The sequence below is a fragment of the Mchenga conophoros genome, linkage group LG9, assembly GCF_057382185.1.
Source record: "Mchenga conophoros isolate Kocher_MC1m ecotype Shallow Benthic linkage group LG9, M_conophoros_male_GT1.1, whole genome shotgun sequence".
Lineage (NCBI taxonomy): Eukaryota > Metazoa > Chordata > Actinopteri > Cichliformes > Cichlidae > Mchenga > Mchenga conophoros.
In genome coordinates, this window is record NC_140534.1 from 33,798,329 (window position 1) to 33,820,414 (window position 22,086).

Below are 22,086 nucleotides of genomic sequence, written 5' to 3' on the forward strand. Positions count from 1 at the left end.
GGGGGGGGGGGATCGATACAGCACAGCATCTTGATATTTTGCGTTGTGATGTTGTCTCAATACAGTGACACCAAACATCGATATTTATTAAAGAAAATAAAATACTCTGGGAATTACTCTGGGAATACAATGAATAAGGGAGCTCATCTTATAAGAGGCCAACTTTCTGCAAACAGTTGCGCTCTGACTTGAAGTGACTGCAATCACTTTGGGAGAGATTGTTGCAGGTTTTAAATAAATGCTGCCTTATTTATAAATGCAGACTAAATGCTACCATGTTTTCATCAGTTTGGTGTTAGGCTTGGTCAGTGAGCACTGCTCGAGGGGACTCGACTCACCGGGTTGGTTAGTCAGTTGCCGTTAATAGACTTACATTAGTTTATGTTTGCTAACTAAAAGCAGAACTCACTGGAATATAAAGACACTAGAACTAGAAATCAGTCTAAGGGGGGGTCACTTTTATGCTGCCTCTGACTTCAATAATACCTTTAAAGTTAACCTGAGGGTATACAGTCTACTTTAACTCTCTATCTTTTAAGCAGTAAGTGGTTCTTCGTTGGGAAAATCTCCCGCTTACAGTGGCTTGCAAAATTATTCGGCCCCCTTGAACTTTTCCACATTTTGTCACATTACAGCCACAAACATGAATCAATTTTATTGAATGTATTAATGTACATTTATAATTCCACGTGAAAGACCAACACAAAGTGGTGCACACGTGAGAAGTGGAACAGAAATCCTACATGATTCCAAACATTTTTTACAAATAAATAACTGCAAAGTGGGCTGTGTGTAATTATTCAGCCCCCTGAGTCAATACTTTGTAGAACCAGCTTTTGCTGCAATTCCAGCTGCCAGTCTTTTAGGGTCTGTCTCTACCAGCTTTGCACATCTAGAGACTGAAATCCTTGCCCATCCTTCTTTGCAAAACAGCTCCAGCTCACTCAGAACCACTTCATAAAGTGGTTGTTCAGGTTTAAGCAGTGGGAGGCGAAAACCTAATATATCCATAAGTGATGGCTTAACATTCTGCATTCAAGTATAAGTTTGTCTAAGTCCGCCATTGTAGAAATTCATTGCACCGAAAGAAAAACGTGCACAGTGTGACGTCAAAATAGGCGCACACCTTTGACGCTGCGTTTTCTCAGTTTTCCTCATCCACACGTAAATGCAAAAACTTGAGTTTTCGAAAATATCCACCCTGGCAGGCGTTTTTTAAAATCTCCGTTTTCAGCGAACGAAAACGAGGTTTACGTGTGGACGAAAGGTGTAAACGCATAGAAAAATCTGCGTTTTCAAAAATACCCTGGTACGTGTGGACGTAGCCTTATTCATTATTCAAGGCACAAACGGAAAGTCATGTACGCGTGCAACGTAAAGGTGAGCGTGCAACGTAAAGGTGAGCGTGCAACGTAAAGTCACGTGGACATACCGCGTGAGCATTCGAACTGAGTCTAAAGTTTTCGTGTGCGAATTGAAGCGGGTGCTCTCCAATCATCAAAAGTAACAAAGTCATTGAACACATTTATACAGTTACCTTTACATTTACCAATCATATATCACAGATTTACACTATGTTTTTTTTTAGTACTATGCAAAAAGGCAAAGACAGAGCGACAGTCTGGGTCAATGGTGGCCGAGGCGACGGCAAGGCTAACAAAGGAACCCTCGAAGCGTTAGGCTAGCTTTGTAACAGAATATAACAGAAAAGTATGAAACTCCAGCTGAGTTGTAAGATGAAAAGTGGACACAATTTCGGGCTCCCACATTTTGTCAGAAACTGTACATTAACGAGTTTTTTACTGTTATTCAAATGCAACTGTGGAAATAACAAATAGAAGAAAATTCATTCATTCTTACCTTATACTAATCGTGGTGCAGGCCAGTGCAGTGCATGAACTGATGCCTTCTCCGGTCAATTCCGCTGAGAGTAAATCTAATGTCCCGCTCTACTGTACAAGACAATGGTTACCTGGAGGGATGTACCACTGTGAGAGGGGTGCTGCGGAATAGTCCAAGTGATCGCTGCTTTAATTTCCCGCTCAACTATACATAAATTGCAGGTCGACACGATTTTTCAAAGCTGGTGAACTAGACCAAAGTCATTGATAACAAAAGAACAATAAATCTACTTTCTCCGGTACTTTATACCCGCTCAGTTGCAATGCAATTTAATGCACTACTAGAAATCGATGGCTTTTTGATGGTGTCCGGCGCGGAATGATGGTCAACTATAAATAGACGTTTTCTCGACGTTGTTGTTGTCACCTGGTCGACTACAAATAGATCAAATATCAATGACAAAAAAACAACGGTAAATCAACATCATTTCAACGTCCCTATAGTAAGACCATGGGTTTACCACAGTATTTCAATGTTGTTACAACAGTGACATTTCAACCCTGACCATAACGACGGATTGGATGAAAAATCAACATCGATTCAATGTCGTCTTGCTATCTGGAATCTTTTGATTGGTCGACATGGTACATTTTTTGACCATTAGGAAAGGGTGAGGTTTTTTGGTTTTGTCTTCGCTCACAGGTGGAAAGTGCTTTATGGCATTTTCCTTATGAAACACAGTTTTTACCGTTTCTTCCCGCAGTAAATATAAACAATGATAGTATTCAGGAAGAAAACCAAATATTTCATATATTTTTAACATAACTCTGGTTTTACGTGGCCGATCAACACAATTTAAAAACTCCATCAACGCTGTCATAGCCTGATACCACAATTTTTCTTAAAAATGCCAGCCAAGTGCCAATTGCTTTACACGTAATAGAGGATTTCTCAAAAGGGTCTGGATTGGTCCTAAACTTAAATAAATGTCAATTATTACCTGTCAAAGAGTGTAATGTTCAGAGTATTTGTAATATAACAGTTAAAAATGAAGCAGCATATTTATCTGATTATCTGCAAAGATCCAAAAGACAGAATTTTACTAAATTGTCCCCCAATTATTAAAAAATCTCAAACCAAATTAAATCAATGGTTGCAGAGAGATTTAAGTTTAAGAGGAAGGGTATTGCTCTCAAAAGCAGAAGGTCTGTGTCGACTGACTTATGCAGCAATTTCTCTGCATGTGGACGGCAAAACTTGTAAGGATATCGACCGAATGCTCTTCAACTTCCTCTGGAAAAACAGGACACATTACATTACATCAGAAAAAGTGTATTGATGAATGACTATGAACACGGTGGTCTCAATGTTTTGGATTTTACTACTCTAAACAATACATTTAAGATTAATTGGGCTAAACATTTTCTTAAAAATCCGGTATCCATTTGGAAGTTTGGTGGTCTAAGTTATCTTAGGTTGTGATTATAATATAGATAAGCTTCCAGAAAACCTTTCGATGTTTCACAAACAAGTTCTATTAGCTTGGTCCCTTATATATAAACACAACTTTACACCCCATACGTATTCAATTTGGAATAATAGGAACATAGTGTATGAAAATAAATCTTTTTTTTTCTAGGTGGGTTGAGAAACGGATTGTTTTAGTGAATCAGCTGTTTAATCCTAATGGGCAGCTTATGTCCTATTCAGAATTCTTAAACACCTATAAATTTCCAGCCACACCCAAAGAATATGCCATATTATTTGATGCAATACCTACGGGTATTATAATGCTTTTTAAAGGTATTCAACCTTGCATATCATCTGTTTCTCTCCCCAACCCTTTAGATTCACACATAGGAAGAATCTGTCTAACAAACCGTAGTAAAAGTAATAAGAATATCCGTGCTTTGTTCCAGACAGAATCTCTAACTATTCCACATGTGGTCTCTTATTGGAATTTCTTTGTCAGTGACATTAACTGGAAAAGAGTATGGACAATTCCTAACAAGTAACTGGTAACGAATAAAGTGAAGGAAGTCTCCTTTAAAATACTGCATAAATTTTATCCTGCTAATCATTACGTGACAAAGTTCAAAAGGGACATAAATGTGAACTGTGGATTTTGTGGAAGCCATCCTGAGACTGTGCAACACCTTTTCTGGATCTGTTCATATGCTAGAACATTTTGGAAAGACTTCAGTAGATTCATTGCTGGACATCTCTATAATGACTTTACTGTGAAATGGGAAAATCTTGTATTTTGTTTCTTTCGAAGGCAAAAAAAGAAGAAGATGTTTACTTTATAATAAACTTGTTAGTTATCTTAGCTAAATTTTATTTTCACAAATGCAAATACAGTAACAAAAAACCTAATTTTAAACATTACTATAATGATGTTTTATGTTACATAAAATTGATTAGTGGATCACTCAACAAAAAGGCTATGAAAACTATTACTATTTGTAGTAATTACAAATTATTTGAATGTTTGTAATTCTTTGTATCACACCCTCTGGCATATATTAATTTTGTTCTGGTTGTATACATGTTCTGTACACTGTTTCTTAATAAAGTTTATTTAAAAAAAAAAAAATAGTGTGTGTGCCTACTGGGGTCAGCGGGGGAGCTGGCCCCAGGGAGGGGTCACTTGCCCCTCCCTTCCTTCCCTCCCCATCTCCAGCTGCCTCCCTCTTCCCGCTCCACCACAACCACCCACACATGCAGGACCTTGGAGTAGGGGTATGTCACCAGGGTTAGAGTACGCTTGGGGAGTGTGATTGTGTGTACAGCGTCTCTTTATGTCTGTCTCCACGTTGGTTGAGTGTGGAGTAAGTGCATATGAGAGCATGAGGGTGGGAATGGATGTTTGTATCTGTGTGTGCCTGTATTTCTGTGTCTATATGTCAGGTTGGGTGTCAGGCGCCACCCCTCTGGGGACCTCTTAGGCCCTCCAAGGTTTGGAGGCCTATCTCCCCCTACCACCACTTCCCCTGCCAGTGGCGGACTCCCTCAGACGTCGGTGCGTTGGTGGTTCTTTGTGTCCGGGGATGGGCGTCCAGGTACACACCGGCTCACTCCTTGGCGGCCGCTTATCGGGGCCTGGAGCCTGGGGCTCGCTCGGGCCACTTCGGAGGTGGGGTGCCCCCGGCCTCTCGGCCTGGGGCTCGGTCACTCAGGCACAGCTGGCTGCCGGCGGAGCTCACGGGCGCGTCACTGCAACTCCCCCTGGCTTCTGCTCCGCGGCTGCTGAGTGAGCCCTCATCTGGGACTCTCCTCAGCTCTTTCTGGGACAGTGGCGCAGCTGCCCCTCTGTTGGTCTTCCTTGGTCTCTTGTGTTCTGGGGGCCTCTGGATGTCTGGAGTTTTGATCTCCTCCATACCTGCTTCATGCCCTGGAGGACGGGGCTGTGGCCCCCCCACACCCTCTAGCAGATTATTACATGAAGGAACCTTTTAAAAAACAAAAAACAAGCGCGTCCATGCTCACAGGTGTACACACGGGTGATCACACCCACAAACTACACCCTTTTTGGCTCCTACCTCAAAGCACACTGTGTTCTGTTGATCTTATGTGCTGCACAATAATGTTTAATATTTAGTATTTACTGTCATATTCCCATATATCATTGTGATGTTGTTTATTCTATTACTCTTGTTCTCTTCTGCTTGTTTTCTTTTTTCTTTCTCAGCAGGTGACCCAGGTGATCGATATATGCATTTTTTTTCTTCTTTTTTTCTTTTTCTGCTCATTCTGTTGGTTTTTGCCCTTCTCCCCCGTCCCTCTTCTCAGCTGTTTCTCTTTCCCTCTCTCTTTCTCCCCTTCTTTCCCCCAGTAAAGTCTGTCCCATATTCAGTAAGTGAAAATAAAATAAACAATAAAAGGTGAATCAAATGGACCATTACGGCAAGGCTGGGATGGTCAGTTTGGTAAAGTAAATCCGTTGGGCATCTTTCTTTGCCTTTAGACAATAATTCTGATGGCAAAAGAGCCAAACGGGACAGGCAAAAAAAAGAAAAAAAAAGAAAAAAAAAAGAGGACGCGGCTCATGAATTTGGACACCCCCCAAATGTAGCTTCTGAGTCACGTGACCGCACAGCAACGAATCACAGCAGAGCAGAAAATGGGGCGGAGCAAAGCACGTGTGCAAGAGAGGAGCCGAGCAGAGAGAGCTGCTTTTTCATGAAACGGGAGTAAAGTAGTGAACTTAGAGGAGAGAAACAAACTAAAGTATCGATCATAAACCACTACCAACGTCCTGATCGATATCTGCATCGATCTGCCCACCCTTGTCTCCTGGATCGTAGCTGAGATCAGCGTGAACCACGTGGGTCTCTGCTCCCTGATCTGTTTCCTGTGTTTGGAAAGAGTTGCAGCTTCATCGCGGAGTTTCTCTCGGTTTGTGGGCTCATCTAAAGGTAAGCACCGAGCTAACTTTACTGTGAGTTCAGTTCATGTTGAGTTTAGCTCCTGAATGAGGTCTTCTGCTGCTCTCCTCGGTGTCTGTTCACAGTTTATTGTGAACACGTTGAGAGAAGAGTGAGAGAGTGTTTGGAGAAAAACACCAGCTAACCATTAGCTCAGCATGCTGGGAGAAGTTGGAGCAGAAAAGTCTTTTCATTGTCCCTGCAGCTGTTTTTCTGCCTGCACCAAACCTCTACAGCCTCATTTGTATTTACCGCGTTGACTACATCCACGATTAAAAGACCTTACGCCCCTACAGCGTTATGTACGGTTCAATGTGTGCTCGCTATTCATTGTGCCTTTAGGTGCAGCTGCCCGTACTCACAAAGAAAGTTTTGGTGTGATTCTCCTTTGCTGAGATCAACATGTCTGAAACAACTTTTTTTGTGTTTTTGATGCAGTGTTTTCTATAATTCCGTCATAATGGTTTGTATGAGCGGTGAAACGTGTTTTACCAAACTTAAAGAAGTCCAGCCGCTTTCTTGTTGAAATTGTTGAACAACATGACACTAACATTACATTTTCCATTTGTATTGTTGCGAGCCTTGTATACCGATAAGATAAACAGATAAGACGAGGCCAAAAAACTGTGATGCGCCCACATTTTGGGAGAGCTGCACGTGTTTTACTGAATCAGGGAACAGACACACACAGTGCAGTGCGGACTTAAATCCACATGTGGCAGCACTGAAAGTAAGAGAGACCTTTAACCTTTGAACCTGTCCCTTATAAAGAAGGAAAACAATCACAAAAGTACCCAGTAGGGCTGCACGATTAATCGTTAGAAAATCGCGATCTCGATTCATACTTATGTGCGATCTCATTTCTAAATGACAACGATTTAAAAAAAAAAAAAAAAAAAGACAACGATTGTACCGCATTTTGATCCGGGACGTAATCTGCATGAAAACAAGCGCTCACTCTTCCTGCTCAACAAATGACAAGGGCGGAGCCTTATACCACGTGATACAGAAGCTGTGCTGTGTGATGCTAAAATTAGCAGGAGAAAACAACGGAGAGCACGTCAGGGATGACGAGAAAGTGACGGGAGAAAATCCGTCCCGGTCAACCACCCAAACATCAATAACGGGAACCTTATACAGCGCTTCCCTATACCCGTCGAACTCCCGCAGGCACAAAGAAATTACGGAGGCTATCACTTATCACCTGACCAAAGATATGGCTCCATCAACACTGTGCAAAACGAGGGATTTAGGAAAATGATCAACACCCTAGACAAACGCTACACAGTGCCGTCCCGCAACTATTTTTCTATTGTTGCACTACCTGCTCTGTACACGCAGTGTCGAGCAACGGTGGAGACGGAATTTCAAGCAGTACAACATTTTGTGGCAACAACAAAACGTGAGACATTTGTTGTTTTTATGTTTATTTATTGTTTTTATGTTCAGTCTCAACTGTTACGAAGTTGATGTGCAGTTAATAAGTGCAATAAATATTTATACTGGAAAAGAAAATCGTGAGAGAATCGTGATCTCAATTCTAAGCCAAAAAATTGTGATTCTCATTTTATGCAAAATCGTGCAGCCCAAGTACCCAGTGACTGTGCTGGTTGGGATTGTAAAAAAGTTAAATAAATAAAGACATAAAAATGTAAACATTTTAAAATGCCTGCCTCTACAAAAAGGAATGAGATGGTATTGTGATTTTGGGAGAAAATGTCACATTGTTAAAGCCATACAACTTGAAAATGATCACAAATGTACCTGAGAACACGTTTAATGTTTGCAGGTAACAAGGTGATTTTAATTATGTATTTTTGAATATCTGCTGATGCAGCCATGAATGTGGAAATTATGTGATTTCTGAATGTAATAATTTCCCATTTCTGAAGACTGCTTCAACAAAAATGCAGGTTTAAATTCAAATTCAAATTTTATTTGTCACGTACACAGTCATACACAGTACGATATGTAGTGAAATGCTTGGACAACTGCTCGTGACCTAAAGAAAACAAAAAAGGAAAAGGCTATGAATTAGATAGGAAATAAATATGAAAAATTAAAAAGGGTAAATTTAACTAGGAAGGAATAAAATATAAATTAAGGTTAAAAATGAAATAACTGTACAACACAAATTAGAATGAAGGGTAGGGCTGCTCGATTATGGCAAAAATGATAATCACGATTATTTTCACTGAAATTGAGATCACGATTATTTGACGATATTTATTTAACCCTTTAAGACCTACTATAGAACCAAGTCCACCAGAGCTTATATTATTATTTTTTTATTTTTTTTTACATGCTGTAGTGCCATTTGTCGGAGCATTTCAAGTTGCTATAAATCAATACAACTGTTATAGCCCATATTTTAATAATATGTATGCATTAAGTCCATAGTAATTACATAAATTGCAAAAAAGTGCAATAAACTACAAAAAAAATTGAAAATCGCTTTTGTTTTGTTTACATATATTTCTACTTGGAGAAGTTTAAGAGGTTTATCCCTCAAAACTTTAAATACAATAAAGTTGCAAAAAATAGTTTTCCACCACAGGAAATTTATTTTGAGTGTCTTCATAGTTTTATTTTGGAGATACAGCAATTTTTATATACTGCAGGAAAAACAAAAAACAATCCTATGATGCAAATTTGCAAAGAAAACAGCAGGTGCATCATTTCACTGTGGGAAGTGTTACGAACAGCTGATAGGAACGGCAAAGCGTGTTTCTGGAATATTATGTTTTTGTTCCTGCAAGCGCTTTTTATGCAATTTTTGCAAAGCTATATGTGGAACGAAACCGTGACCGAGGACAAGCTGATGGCATAAGATGTAAGTACAACTCCTCTGGTTTCATATGCAAAAATAAATTATTGCGCTAGCTTACACGGTTCAGGTTCTACAGGGATTTAAAAATAGTTACGCAAAACGGAGCGTGCTGCTCTGACCGGCTTTAAAGGGTTAACAATGACTTTAAAAAAATAATATAAAATAGTGTGCAACACCACTGAAGTTTTTTTTTTTTAAACTCTTTTCAACCAACGGCAGTCACTCTCCTCTCCAAATAACTTCTGCTTAGCTTTCCGAGCTTCCCTCGGGTCCTCTTAATCAGCGGTCTCCAACCTTTTTTGCGCCACGGACCGGTTTATGCCCGACAATATTTTCACGGACCGGCCTTTAAGGTGTCGCGGATAAATGAGGGAGGGGCTAATAATCGGCTCAGTCATTTTTAATGATCGTTGAAAGCCCAGATCGTAATCGTGATTAAAATTCGATTAATTGAGCAGCCCTAATGAAGGGTAAATTTAACTGGGAGAATAAGATAAAATATATAAATTAAAGTTGAAAATAAAATAACTGTACAACAAAATACACAATATAGAACTATATAAGAATGTATGAAGAAATATAAATAAATATATACACAATAACAGCAGCATATACACAATAACAGCAGCGTGATTTAAGTAATGAAGTGAAACAATGTCCAGAAAGTCCAGTGTGTGTGTAAGAACTGTATGTGTGGGTCAGTACTGTGTGGTGGTGTGATTGAGAGACCGTATCGCCTGCGGGAAGAAGCTCCTCCTCAGTCTCTCTGTGTTGGTCTTCAGGGAGCGGAATCGCTTTCCTGACCTCAGCAGAGAGAACAGTCTGTTGTTGGGATGGCTGAGGTCCTTCACCATCTTCCTGGCCTTGGTCCAGCACCGCCTGCTGTAGATTGAGTGCAGGTCAGGGAGCTCGGAGCGGATGGTGCGCTCAGCTGATCGCACAACCCTCTGTAGAGCTCGTCTGTCCTGCATGGTGCTGTTCCCGAACCAGGTTAAGATGTTTCCCATCAGGATGCTCTCTATGGTGCACGAGTAAAAGTTCCTGAGCACCTTGGAGGGCAGTTGGAAGTCTCTCAAGCGTCTGAGGTGGTAGAGACGCTGTCGGGCCTTTTTCACCACGGTGTTGATGTGACAGGACCATGACAGGTCCTGCGTGATGTGAACTCCGAGGTATTTGAAGCTGTCCACTCTCTCCACTGGGCACTCGTTGATGACAGGGGTCTGGTAGTTCCTCTCCTGCTTAGTGCTGAAGTCCACTATCAGCTCCTTTGTCTTACTGACGTTTAGAAGGAGGTTGTTCCTCTGGCACCAGTTCTCCAGATTCCTAATCTCCTTCAGGTAGGCCGTCTCGTTGTTATCAGAGATCAGGCCCACCACGACGGTGTCGTCAGCAAACTTGATGATGGTGGTGGAGCTGGTAGTGGCCACACAGTCATATGTGTACAGAGAGTACAGCAGGGGGCTCAGAACACACCCCTGGGGGGCTCCAGTGCTGAGAGTGGTGGAGGCTGAGACATGTCCGCCCATCCTTACTGCCTGTGGTCTGCCAGTTAGGAAGTTGGAGATCCACTGACACATAGATGAGCTGAGTCCCAGATGCTCCAGCTTGGTGGTGAGTGTGGAGGGAATTATGGTGTTAAATGCAGAGCTGTAGTCTATGAAGAGCATTTTAACATAATTCCCCCTTCTAGTGTCCAAGTGAGTGAGTGATGTGTGGAGGAGATGAGAGATGGCATCGTCTGTGGATCGATTTGGACGGTAAGCAAACTGTAGTGGGTCCAGTGTGTCTGGTAGTGAAGAAATGATGAAGTCTCTGACCAGGCGTTCAAAGCACTTCATCACTACTGAGGTGAGGGCTACAGGGCGATAGTCATTGAGAGAAGCAGGGTGGGGTTTCTTCGGGACAGGAACAATGATGGACTCTTTGAAGCATGTGGGGATCACCGACTGAGATAAAGAGATGTTGAATATCTCAGTGAACACAGGAGCTAGCTGGTATGCGCAGTCTCTTAAGATACGACCTGGGATGCCGTCTGGTCCTGCTGCTTTCCTGGTGTTCACTCTCTTGAAGGCTCTCCTTACTTCATGCTCGGAGATGACGAGCACGTTTCCAGTGCTGGCAGTATCTTCCTGTCTGCAGCCGTTAGCGCCGCTAACACTAGCATTGTTGGAGTCCTTAGCTGCAGCCTCGAAGCGAGCATAGAAAGTGTTCAGCTTGTCTGCCAGAGTCACGGCCGCGTTCGTCATACCGGTTGTTGGTGCTTTATAGTCCGTTATTGTCCTTAGTCCCCGCCACAGGCTCCTAGAGTCACTCTGTTGGAGTTGTGACTCTAGTTTCCTCCCGTAGCGCTGCTTCGCCTCTTTCACCGCCCTCCGCACGTTATATGACGCGGCTTTGTACGGGTCCATGTCCCCCGTCATGAGTCCCGTGTTGTAGGCAGCGGTGCGGGATCTCAGAGCGTCGCGGATGGTTTTATCCACCCACGGCTTCTGGTTGGGAAACGTTGTGATAGTCTTTGTCTCCACGGTATCATCCGCTAGTTTCCCGATGAATCCCACAACCGCTTCCGTAAACAATAGTTTAATAGTTAATGATGGTTGATAACAGCTTGGTTATTGTACACTATATTTAACTTATAAATTCGTATGTATGTAATATATCAGTGTGTATTTTCTGTATCCCTTTTAGTTGTTGTAAAACTTGAACGCTGTCACAGATGGTCTTGGTGATGTGTTAAATACAGGAATTTTGTGTTATAATGGAGTACCACCTAATGTGTGTGGGATCGTTATAGGAATGTGGTCAATTGGGGTCCTTAGGGACTAGTAAAGCACTATACAAATACACGCCATTTACCATTTTACCATTTTTATTACATTTTAATTACATTTGCAGATTGTTTCGGTGGAGTTTAATAAACTCAGCCGTCTACATCGGAGTATATTCTCGAGCATCTCACACTTCTGATAATCAGCTGTCTGCTTGACGTTTATTCAGCTGTGTAAAAACTATAACTTTAATCTCAGCCAAACCGATTTACTCAGGAACAAATAAAATACTAAAAAAAGCCAAACAATAACATTTCTAAGTTATCCAAGTGACTCATATATCATGTTTAACCTGAGTAGTGAAAGACAAAAAAGATGTTAAACGTTTATTTTGTGACCCAGAAAGAATGATAAGAGTAATATTAAAACTAACCGGCTGCCGCCATTGTAGGAAACTGAGCTTTTTTTTATTTTTTATTTTGAAATATATACAGGGTGTAGCATCCCCTGGATAAAGGTGGTGGTATGCAGGGAGCTCAGTGGTAGGGGTGGGCGATATAAACGATATACGATAGAAACAATATAAATTTGACCAACGATAGAGATTTTGACTATATCGCTCTATCGCGATAGCGCATGTTGATGATGTCATCAAGCGGCGCCTGTTTTGGTCGAAAGCATCGCAGCGGCTAAAACCATTATCATCTGCAAATTATGGCGACAGTCATAGCAAAGAGATGAAGCACTTTTGAAATTTGGGGAAAGCCAAAAACTGCGCTTCCTCCACTTCCGTAACATTGATTCATTAATGTTGAATTCTCTCGCAGCTGTTCTATTCCCATGTTCAAGGTTCTTTATTTGTCACATGCATAGTTATACAAGTATAACATACAGTGAAATGTAGCCTGACACGCTCCTCGACATGTGCAAAAATTGGGGGGGGGTGTAGAGGAAGAACATTTTTTATATATATATATATATATATATATATATATATATATATATATATATACACACACACACACACACACACACACACACAGGGTGAATGTGCAGTAGTAGCAGCAGTAGTAGTTGTTGCAGTATATTAATGATAATAATTAAGATCTTTGCCCAATAAGATGGATGAGCTCACGTCGCTAACCTGGTCACAGAGGGAGTACCGGCAATGTAGCATCATGATGCTAACGGAGTCGTGGCTAACACCGCTAACTCCGGACACAAGCGTGACACTACCGGGATTTCAGATGCTGCGAGCGGACAGGACGAGAGAGAGCGGTAAGAGGAAAGGAGGGGGACTGGCAGTTTTTGTGAACGACAGATGGTGTAACCCTGGGCACATCACTGTGAAAGAACAACTCTGCAGCAGAGACATTGAGCTGTTAGCCGTTAGCATGCGTCCGTACTATCTGCCCCGGGAATTCTCGCATGTTATCGCAATAACAGCGTATGTCCCCCCCTTGGCCAACGCGGATGCAGCCTGTGACACTCTCCACTCAGTGGTCAGCAGACTGCAAACACAATCTCCGAGAGCCCTTCTCATAATATCAGGGGACTTCAATCATGCCTCTTTGGACTCCACACTGCCCACCTTCACCCAGTATGTGACCTGCTCAACCAGAGACAATAAAACACTGGACTTACTGTATGCCAATGCTGAAGAGGCATACAGTTCATCACCTCTCCCTCCCCTGGGCAGATCTGATCACAACCTGGTGCACCTTGTCCCTGTGTATGAGCCCTTAGTGCGCAGGGTGCCACCAGCCACCCGCACAGTGCAGAGATGGTCAGAGGAGAGCGAGGAGGCTCTTAAGGACTGTTTTGAGTCGACTGTGTGGGAGGTGATCTGTGACGACCATGGAGAGGACATCGACAGCCTTACTACATGCATTACTGACTATATTAATTTCTGTGTGGATAACACCGTACCTACCAGGACTGTACGGTGTTTCTCCAACAACAAACCTTGGATTACCCCAGAAATTAAAGCTGTCCTCAAGCAGAAGAGGAGGGCCTTCAAATCCAAAGACAAAGAGGAGTTGAAAAGGGTGCAGAGAGAGCTGAGGGGACTGATAAGGAATGGGAAGGACAGCTACAGGCAGAAGATGGAGAACCAGCTTCAGCAAAACAACGTTGGTGAAGTCTGGAGAGGCCTCAGAACCATCTCAGGCCACAAACAGCAGAACTCTCTGCCTGGGAGGGATGTGAGGTGGGCAAATGAACTGAATCATTTCTTCAACAGATTTGATTCAACCATGAGGCAGTCTGCAACATCGGCTGCAGACTCACCCACCCCCACTGCTGCTGTTCCACCTCAGACACTTCACACCTCCTCTATTCACCCTGCTCACTCCCCCCCACCCCCAACAACAGCATCCAATACACACTCAACACAAGGCTCCAGCCTGTCTCTCTCAACCACCCAGGTTAGGAGGGAACTGAGGAGGATTAATGGCAAGAAGGCAGCGGGCCCAGATGGCATCAGCTCGAGGGTCGTCAGGTCCTGCGCGGACCAACTGTGTGGGGTGATGGAGCACCTCTTCAACCTGAGCCTGAGGTTGGGAAGAGTCCCACAGCTCTGGAAAACCTCCTGTGTTGTACCAGTGCCAAAGACTTCACGCCCCAAGGACCTCAACAGCTACAGGCCGGTGGCTCTGACATCCCACCTGATGAAGACCCTGGAGCGGTTGGTCCTGGCTCAGCTTCGGCGCCTAACAAGCTCATCACTGGACCCACTTCAGTTTGCCTACCAGCCTGGCATTGGAGCGGATGATGCCGTCATTTACCTCCTACATCGTTCCCTCGCTCACCTGGAGACCGCTGGAAGCACTGTGAGAATCATGTTCTTTGATTTCTCCAGTGCCTTCAACACTATTCTTCCCTCGGTTCTGAAGGACAAGCTGGAGAACTCTGGAGTGGACCATCACCTCACTACCTGGATTTTGGACTACCTCACCGACCGACCACAGTATGTGAGGACTCAGGGCTGTGTGTCGGACAGGGTCGTCTGCAGTACGGGGGCCCCACAGGGAACGGTTCTGGCTCCGTTCCTCTTCACCATCTACACTGCAGACTTCTCCCACAATTCCACCCAGTGCTTCCTGCAGAAGTTCTCTGATGACTCTGCAATAGTCGGCCTCATCACTGATAGGGACGACAAGGAGTACAGAGGACTGACTCAAGACTTTGTGGACTGGTGCCAGCTGAACTACCTCCAGATCAACGCCAGTAAAACCAAGGAGCTGGTGGTAGACTTCCGCAGGCACAAGCATTCTCCACTGCAACCACTGAACATCCAGGGTATGGACATTGAGGCTGTGGACAGCTACAGGTACCTTGGTGTTCATCTGAACAACAGACTGGACTGGACTCATAACTCAGACGCCCTCTACAGGAAAGGGCAGAGCAGGCTGTACCTGCTGCGGAGACTCAGGTCGTTTGGGGTGGAGGGCCCACTCCTGAAGACCTTCTATGACTCTGTTGTGGCTTCTGCTATCTTTTATGGTGTGGTCTGCTGGGGCGGCAGCATCTCTGCTGGGGACAGGAAGAGACTGAACAGGGTGATCCGAAGGGCCAGCTCTGTTCTAGGATGCCCTCTGGACCCAGTGGAGGTGGTGAGTGACAGGAGAATGGCGGCTAAGCTGTCATCCCTGTTGGACAACGTCTCCCACCCCATGCAGCAGACTGTGACAGCAATGAGCAGCTCCTTCAGTGGGAGACTGCGGCACCCACGGTGTGGGACGGAGAGATTTCGCAGGTCTTTCCTCCCCACTGCTGTCAGACTCCACAACAAAGACTTTTGCAGCTGATCAAACACACACATCCACACATGTGCAATAACACTAAGTGCAATAATCCTTTCTGGCATCGTTGTATTTTTACTCAGTTGTATATAGCATTCGTATTCTATTTTTATCTTATTGTATATTTTTATTCTATTTTATTCTACTGTATATAGTATATTATTTTATTCTATTCTGTACAGCTGTGTACTGTATTTATTCTTATTGTATTCTAATTTTTGCGTCATAACTTTTGCACTGTCCACTTCCTGCTGTGACAAAACAAATTTCCCACGTGTGGGACTAATAAAGCTTATCTTATCTTATCTTATCTTATCTTATCTTATCTTAATAACTAACCTCGTATTGTGGATGAATGATCTCAGTTGTTCTCCTGACTGAAGTTTGCCCCGTGTACAGCATCCTGCTATACGATTGCATTTGTCCCTGACCACCAGAATCCCTCACGTTAACTTTTAATGAGTGGAAAAAAAGTTGGTGTTCATCCTCCAGCTTCATTGTGCTAATGTTATGCTAACATAGCTGTGTCGCTAGCAATCACGTAGCACAACATTATATATCAGGTAGTCAGACTTCAGTAACCCCTCAAAGGCCACTGCTGTTTAGTTTTCTGTCTTCATTTATGTTGGAAGTGATAGCAGAGCTGTACGTTTGAATTAGTTTCAAAAATCTCTTAGAACATGTCATGTTTAGGTGTAAACTAGCGAGCTAACTTCCTGTTAACTTCTATCTCTGTTAAATTTAATAAATTCTGTTTTCATGGATGCATCGATGTAAAACTTAATTGTTACACCCGATAAAGCAGCAACGCTGATGATTTAATTAACGATGAAAGAATTTAGACCGTTTTTAACTCTTAGTATTCGTTTGACTTTGGGACCTGAAGTTGACGGAGTTTTGGACCCAGATTACTCCGCGAAGCTTTTCACTACGGCAGCCATAATGCTCTGACAATCCATCAAGCTGTGCAGCTTACCAAAGTTGTACTAAAACATTTTTTAACAGATTTCTGCACGCAGAAATCGGTTCGAGGTCAGTAAGCACAACCAGAATTCATACATAATGCACACTCTCGATTTTTGAGAAAATTAAAAGATTTTTAGTGTGGAAAATACGTTACACAGAAGAAAAGAATATATCACGATATATATCGTTACCGCACATGCTTCAAATTATATCACCTTATGAATTTTAGGCCATATCGCCCAGCCCTACTCAGTGGCCTTTTCCCTTTCAAGTTCTTGTAGGCAGCTGATGACTTTCTTTTTGTAGTTGCTCCTGGGATTTCACCTTGAAGCTTCATAGTAGAGATGTGCAAAGCAGCCAGTATCTGTATTTGTATTTATTGAGGGGGGAAAAGTATTTGTATTTGAGTAAAATTCAAGCTGGGCATAAAAATCAATTTTTTGTGTTACGCTTGTAATTAATGTTATAGTGTAAGTATTCTTTAATTGTATCCATTATAGCAACTATGGATAGGCAGTATTAGTTGATTTTTTTCTTTCCATAAATCCAGCAATGAACATGTAACGTCACTGAAAAGAAAATAACATAACAGCCATTGCCTCAACCATGGTTAAACCAACAACTAAGGTTAACCTTAGCATAGGTTGAAATACCTAAGTAACCTAAATGTACTATATAGCTCGCACAAGTGCATACATTCGACACAATCATTGTTTTAACCTTTTTACCGAACTTTATCGTTACTCTGTCAACAGCCTGTTGTCTAAATTACCAAGCTAACAGAGCTACGTAAACAGAGTGAACATAAGAGCACCCGAATGCAGATGTCAATAGTGCAGCGTAATGAAATAATCTCCCGATCTTCGCGAAACCTATAAACTGCCTCCAGAACACAGTTAAGGTCCAAAAAATCTATTGAACAAAAATAGTGATGCAGTTCAGTGTTTTTTTTCGCTCAGCCGAGCCGTCTCTGTCGCTGTGTGGAGCAGCCTGTGTCAGTCACCTCTTTCACACGTCACTCACTCATCCAGTACTGTTCTGCAGTCTCTCAAGGAAACTCAGCTGTTTCATATAAAGTTTTCCCTTGTTCCCAAATATAAATATTTTTTAAGTATTTGTTCGAAATAAATATTCGTAAAAAAATAATTATTATTATTTTTTGTTTGTTTTTTTTTGTGTGCCTTTCCGAATACTGTATTCCGGTCCTGCTCCACTCCTCCTTCATAGGTATTGTTACTGATGAGTGTCGTAATGTTTATTTGCTCTGCTTCTTCTTGCCAGGGATAAAATACATATCTATACTTTTGTGTCCCAGCTGAGTAACAGGAGGAGAAGAGTCTGGTGGAGCAGCAGAGGAACAGTTTCAGCCATTTGGACTCAGCTCAGCCACTAGAGAGGAAACAATGACTTCAACACAGGAGGTGAGAAAAGTATCTCAGTTACACTGTTATTGAAACTGTGCACAGCTGGTTGTTAACAGCAGCTTTATCTTTTCCATCCTGGGCTCCTCCATACATACAGAAGCTACATTCACAAACAAAAACCACAGAAGTTACAAGAAAATACAAAGATCATATTTTATCAGCACACATTGAAACAACATCATCAGTTGAACTCACAATATTTTTATGACATAAAAGATTTTCCCCTTTGACAAGTCTTATTGTAGCACATCATTGTAGTGGGAAACTATCACCAGAAGGTGGTGGTAACACACCTACAACGTGTTTCTTGACCTCTTTGATTCCACTAATGGAGGCAGTTTCAGTTTGTTCCACGACTGCATTTCACTCACTGCCTCTGTTTGTATCTCTGTCACTGCAGGACCAACATGGAGCGAGAAGTCAGCGCTCTCAGGAGGCCGACAAACCTCACAGAAGAAAGGGGGAGAAGAAACACACCTGTGACGAGTGTGGGAAGGATTTTACCCGAGCTCAACACCTGAAAACACACCAACTCATCCACAGTGGAATTAAAGCATACAGCTGTGACTTGTGTGGAAAATCTTTTATCCAGGCTCAACACCTGAAAACACACCAACTCATCCACAGTGGAATTAAAGCGTACAGCTGTGACTTGTGTGGAAAATCTTTTACCCTGGCTGGAACCTTAAAAAGACACCAACTCATCCACAGTGCAATTAAACCGTACAACTGTGATTTGTGTGGAAAATCTTTTGCTCAAAGTAAAAACTTAAAGCGTCATCAAGTTACCCACTCTGGAAGCAAAGCGTACCCCTGTTATTTTTGTGGAAAAACATTCCGCCGTATAGAGTCACGAAATCTACACTTACGCAGTCACACTGGACATGATGTTTATTTCTGTGATCAGTGTGGAAAACTATTTACAAGAGATGTACATTTACAACAACACATGTTTACCCACAATGAGGAGAGACCTTATAAATGTGACCTGTGTGATAAGACTTTCAAATCTCCACATTCCCTGAGAAAACACCAAAAGATCCACACCAGAAAGTAACTCTACAAGTGCAGTTACTGTGAGGTATGTATTTATATTATTATCTTCTTATTTTAGACTGAGTGTTTGGAACAAGTCAGATCAGTAAACTTATGGAGTTATATTGGATGAACTGATTGAAAAAATGTGTTATTTTCGTCCAGTAAGCTGAGTGTTATTAGTAGAAGCAAGTATCTTTTTTCTTTTTTTGCCTGTCCCGTTTGGCTCTTTTGCCATCAGAATTGTTGTCTAAAGGCAAAGAAAGATGCCCAACGGATTTACTTTACCAAACTGACCATCCCAGCCTTGCCGTAATGGTCCATTTGATTCACCTTTTATTGTTTATTTTATTTTCACTTACTGAATACGGGACAGACTTGACTGGGGGAAAGAAGGGGAGAAAGAAAGAGGGAAAGAGAAACAGCTGAGAAGAGGGACGGGGGAGAAGGGCAAAAGACAAAAACCAACAGAACGGGCAGAGAAAAAAAAATGCATATATCAATCACCTGGATCACCTGTTGAGAAAGAAAAAAGAAAGCAAGCAGAAGAGAACAAGAGTAATAGAATAAACAACATCACAATGATATATGGGAATATGACAGTAAATACTAAATGTTAAACATTATTGTGCAGCACATAAGATCAACAGAACACAGTGTGCTTTGAGGTAGGAGCCAAAAAGGGTGTAGTTTGTGGGTGTGATCACCCGTGTGTACACCTGTGAGCATGGACGCGCTTGTTTTTAAAAGGTTCATGTAATGATCTGCTAGTGGGTGTGGGGGGGCCACAGCCCCGTCCTCCAGGGCGTGAAGCAGGTGTGGAGGAGATCAAAACTCCAGACATCCAGAGGCCCCCAGAACACAAGAGACCAAGGAAGACCAACAGAGGGGCAGCTGCGCCACTGTCCCAGAAAGAGCTGAGGAGAGTCCCAGATGAGGGCTCACTCAGCAGCCGCGGAGCAGAAGCCAGGGGGAGTTGCAGTGACGCGCCCGTGAGCTCCGCCGGCAGCCAGCTGCGCCTGAGTGACCGAGCCCCAGGCCGAGAGGCCGGGGGCACCCCACCTCCGAAGTGGCCCGAGCGAGCCCCAGGCTCCAGGCCCCGATAAGCGGCCGCCAAGGAGTGAGCCGGTGTGTACCTGGATGCCCATCCCCGGACACAAAGAACCACCAACGCACCGACACCTGAGGGGGTCCGCCACTGGCAGGGGAAGTGGTGGTGGGTGGAGATAGGCCTCCAAACCTTGGAGGGCCTGAGATGTCCCCAGAGAGGTGGCGCCTGACACCCAACCTGACATATAGACACAGACATACAGGCACACACAGACACAAACATCCATTCCCACCCTCATGCTCTCATATGCACTTACTCCACACTCAACCAACGTGGAGACAGACATAAAGAGACGTTGTACACACGATCACACTCCCCAAGCGTACTCTACAAACCGGGTCTAGGTGCCCCCGCCCCTGGAGGGGGGAACTGCACCCAGACCCAGGTGGTGTTTCCCTTTTCCCTGCGGTGGGGGGAGGCAGACCGCCCCGACTCCGCAGCAGCAGGAAGGCTCCACACTCCAGACCGCAGTCGGACGGCCAACTCCTCCTCCTAGCCCCCCTGCTCCAGCAGGTCGCAGAGAATGGGGGTGAGAGAAGACTCCAAACCTCCCTCCACCCGCTCATTGTAGTGTTGATGCATGTGTGTTCTAAGGTGAGAGAGAAGTGATATTGATTCATCTGTTTTAGAAAGCATTCTGTATATTTTGGATAGTAATTTGGGGGGTTTAAGAGTAAGAAATTGAACCACACTTGGTGGTGTTTGTAGTTCAACTTGACCCGGTTTAAATTTCTTTTTTACTATGGATTTAATTTGATATTCTAAAAATCTTTTCTTGTTGATCCCATATTTTGTAACTAGTCCGTCAAATGAAATAAATTCTGTTCCTTCTAGTATATGTTCTAAATATTTGATTCCTTTATCACTCCAATCTGAAAAGTTTATCATATTATTGTTTTGTAATATGTCAGGGTTGTTCCAGATAGGTGCACGTTTGCATGGGATTAACGAAGACGCCGTCAATTTCAGAAACTCCCACCATGCTGTCAGAGAAGAGCTGATGTTGATGCTTTTAAAGCATTCATGTCGTTGGATGTTTGAGCTGATAAATGGTAGGTCTGAGATCTCTAGATTATTGCAGAGTGCTTGTTCTACATCTAGCCAAGGTTCATCTAAGAGGGTGTGTTTTAGCCATCCTGAGATAAACTGAAGCCTGTTGGCTAAGAAGTAGTGCTGAAAGTTAGGCAGTTCTAGTCCTCCTTTATCCTTGGTCTTTTGTAGTGTTTTTAAGCTTATACGTGGGGGTTTATTTTTCCAAAGGAATTTGGACATACATGAATCTAGAGATCTGAACAAATCTTGTGGCGGTTTAGTTGGGATCATTGAGAATAAATAATTTATTTTTGGTAAGACCATTTTTATAGCGGCAACCCTTCCCATGAGTGATATGGGTAGACATTTCCATCTAGCCAGATCATCTTCTACCTTCTTTAAAAGTGGGATATGGTTTAATTTAGTTAGATCTGCAAGCTTGGGAGAAACATTAATACCTAAATATTTTATATTTCCCGATTGCAGTGGTGTAGAAGAGGAATTATGGAGGGAGCAATTAATCGGTAGGACTGTAGATTTTGACCAGTTAATTGAGTAATCTGATATTCTTGCAAAAGAGTTTATCAATTCAATCACCCCAGAGATATTGGTTTGTGAATTTTGGAGAAAGAGTAACACATCATCCGCATAAAGGCTGATTTTATGTTCCACGTTCTTGCATTTTATGCCCTTAATTACTGAATTCTGTCTAATTGCTGCTGCTAGTGGTTCAATAAAAATTGCAAATAGTGAAGGGGAGAGTGGGCATCCCTGCCTGGTGCCCCTCAAGAGACAGAAGCTGGAGGATGTCTGGTCATTTGTTCTAACACAAGCTGTTGGGGAATTAT

The 22,086-nt window shown here is 42.8% G+C and overlaps 1 pseudogene; it reads left to right on the forward strand.

Annotated features, from left to right (window-relative positions):
* The first annotated feature begins 5,997 nt into the window (after positions 1 to 5,997).
* LOC146567739 (uncharacterized) lies at positions 5,998 to 19,174 on the forward strand (annotated as a pseudogene).
* Positions 19,175 to 22,086: the final 2,912 nt, after the last annotated feature.